Source organism: Choloepus didactylus, chromosome 1 (assembly GCF_015220235.1).
Source record: "Choloepus didactylus isolate mChoDid1 chromosome 1, mChoDid1.pri, whole genome shotgun sequence".
NCBI lineage: Eukaryota > Metazoa > Chordata > Mammalia > Pilosa > Megalonychidae > Choloepus > Choloepus didactylus.
In genome coordinates, this window is record NC_051307.1 from 61263003 (window position 1) to 61266523 (window position 3521).

A 3521-nucleotide genomic window follows, 5' to 3' on the forward strand; every position below is an offset into this window, starting at 1 on the left:
CCAAAATATTCTTGTGAATCTGAGCTTCAGAAATCTGGATGGTAAAGATGAATTTTAGAGCAACTAATACCCTTGAGAGTTTTTGTGCCTGTATTCCACAGACACTAGAAAGAAGAAGCTCCTCTTGCTGTACTTCAAAGAGAAAATTGAGAGGAAAAATTAGAGACATTCTAAATTAGAATCTTATTCCTCCATAACACCTATCTCAACAGAGAAGGTAGAGATGACTGAGAAAAACTACTCCATGACAACTGAATTTATCCTCATAGGATTTACAGCTCAACCAGAACTGAAGCTCCTTCTTTTGTAGTATTCTTTGTTATCTATGTGATCACCATGGTGGGGAATTTTGGTTTGCTGGTACTGATCTATATGGAGTGTCGTCTTCACACACCAATGTACATCTTTCTGGGCAACCTGGTTCTGATGGATTCCTGCTGTTCCTGTGCAATTACCCCAAAGATGTTAGAGACCTTATTTTCAGAAGACAGAATGATTTCCTTCTCTGAATGCATAGCACAATTTTGTTTTTCCTGCTTTGCTGAAAGTACGGACTGCTTTCTTCTGGCAGCAATGGCTTGCAACAGGTATGTGGCAATATGCCCACTGCAGTACCACACCAGGATGTCAAAGAAACTCTGCATTCAGATGACCTCAGGTTCTTACATAGCTGGAAGCTTGCACTGCATAATTCATGTAGGGTTTCTGTTTAGGTTAACTTTCTGTGGTTCTCATCAAATTAATCACTTTTTTTGTGATATTCTTCCATTGTGCAGATTCTCCTGTGTAGACCCTTTTACCAATGAACTGAAGATATTGATCTTTTCTGGGTCCATTCAAAGTTTCACTATTACCACAGTCCTAATCTCTTATCCCTTCATCCTTTTCACTATTTTCAAAATGAAATTCAGAGAGGGAAGAGGCAAAGCTTTATCGACTTGTGCATCCCACTTTCTCTCTGTCTCAATATTTTATGGTTCTCTTCTCTTCATGTATGCTCGACCAAGTACAGTTAAAGAAGGAAGCAATGATATACCAGTTGCTGTTTTTTGTGCTCTGGTAATTCCCTTATTAATCCCTTTTATTTACAGTCTAAGAAATAAAGAAGTAATAAATGCAATGAAAAGAATTATGAGGAAGAATAAATCTCAGAATATTCTTAAACAGATATCACATACTGGAAAACTGATTTTAATCTGCTAAAAACTTTGTTTTTCAAAGTCAAGAGTTTCTGAAAAAAATGGAAAATGGCCTCTTTTGTGTATAAAGCTTTCAATCAATCTCTAAAATGTGATGATATGTAATTCAAATGATATGTAAATGAATCAAAAAGTTCAGAAAGGAGAGAGTATTCTAAAATATTTCAAAATCTAAGCCAGAGTTCATCAGGAATGAGTAAATGATTACTACAGAAGTCATAAGTTTTGTCAGAGTGTAGCTAGTTAAAATTTATACATGTCTAGCAAATACTGGGAATAGTTAGCATATAAAAGTAGCCTCTAAATAATATAAATCCTAAATTCTTTGGATACTTAAGGACAATACTTAATGACAATACTTTAAAATGAGACACATTCCAAATTCTAAAATATTAATCTAGGAGATAAATCTGAGATTGAATTTGATTCTCAAGTTTTCTGAGTTTGTTCAACAGATTATATTTTGATATGGATTCTGAAGAATACATATTCTTAAATCAGGAACATATTCATCTTTAGTATCAGTCATTTTCCTCTCAAGCTCTCTGAAATAGAATATCTTCACAAGGAGGATTTATCACTTTATTTGAAAATGATCTTATTTATATTGAAATTTCTATGAATTTAAATGTTCCATGTATTTTCATTAGTTGTTTGTGATGCATGACATGCAATTCCTGAATATATCAATTCAACAAAGGGTTTTTCTGCCTGATAAAATTACTTGTCTTTTTTATTATTAGGAACACCACTAATCTGCACAAATTCCCGTGTAAATTATTATTATAGTCATAGAATAACAAAAATTGTAGCTGCTCTTCTAGCATAAATGAGGTGGATAATAATGAAAATCATATGTGTGTGTGTGTGTGTATACTTAATTTAAATTTGCAAATACAAAAAAAAAAAAAAATCACTGAGGACTTACTATCTGCCAGACATTAAAACCTGGAATATCAACGTGTATTACCTACAAATGAGTTAGACCTTAGTTTCACACCTTTCCAGATTAAGAAGAACAAAAATTCACACTATAAAAAAATTTAATAGCTTGGGCCAAATTCATCCAGAGATTAAGCTAGGATTTGGATCATAACTGCCTTTTCATCATAGCATGTTTTTCTTTTTTAAAGAAGTTGTGGGTTTGCAGAACAAACATGCATAAAATACAGGATTCTCATAAACCATCCTATCACCACCGTACATTGGTATGGAACATCATCATATCATTTCACAACTCATTTCACAATGCTTAAGTCGTAGTTAAACTCAACAGAGCTTATAATATAATAAAGTTTTATTGAGAATACACATATGTCAAAAAGAAATGCAGATCATACACACAAAAAAATTAGGTTATGTTGTATATATAAAATATTCTGGGGAGTTCATACAATGACCAGTCTAGTCTAGTCTGGGATGTTTATTAGTAGCATTGGAAGTAAACTGTGTCTTAAAGAATGGAAAAAAAATGATGTTTAAGGGAGGAAAAATACACAGGAATAATAGCATGACTAGAGTTAATGTTCATGGAAGTGAGTATGACCCTAGGATGGGAGATGGATGTGAATGATGGATGGACAGGGTGAGAAAGCTAGCAGGCTAACAGATCTGTGGGTGAAAGCTATTGGTGAATGTGTGTAGTAAGCTTGGAAGTGGATTACTAAGGATCTTAATGACACCCTAATTTGAATTTATCTTAGGAGCAGCAAATTTTGAAATCTCCCTGGCAGCAGAGCAATATGACTGCATTTTAGTAAGCTGATCTGACATTTGATTGAAAAGAGACTGGAAGCAATGGAGAATAACTGCAATAATTCACAAAATAGGTGATGACATTTGAAACAGGATGAGATGCTAAGGAGAGGCATGCATAGAAATGAGCAACATTTTAAAGGACAAATAATAAATTGTACCTTGTAAATAATAAAATTAAGACCTATTTTCTTTCTGAGGAAAAAACATGCTTTATCTGATCTTTTATTACATATACAGTGCCTGACACATTTGGGCATTCAGTAAACATTTCCTGAGTAAACGATGTTTAAATAATTTAACTTTTCCTTTTTGAAGAAATTAGCAGGTAACTATTTTAAGGTCTGTTTCTACTTACAAGAAAACTCTCTGAACCAGGACTCTGGAGCTTGTGGTAGGGATGATAGCAAACTTTTCTCTGAGCAACACTCCACTATTGGAGCTGAGAGCTCAGTGTAGAGTATGGCAGAAGCCTTAGGTTCTCTTGCCTTACCTCTCTTGGCATGGAACCACTGCCTCATAGGATAGGCAAAAGGTGACCAGGTCCACAGAATTCTCAACACTCTG

General features: G+C 34.1%; 1 pseudogene; it reads left to right on the forward strand.

Moving 5' to 3' along the window:
• Nucleotides 1–223: 223 nt before the first annotated feature.
• On the forward strand, nucleotides 224–1203 carry LOC119513458 (annotated as a pseudogene).
• Nucleotides 1204–3521: the final 2318 nt, after the last annotated feature.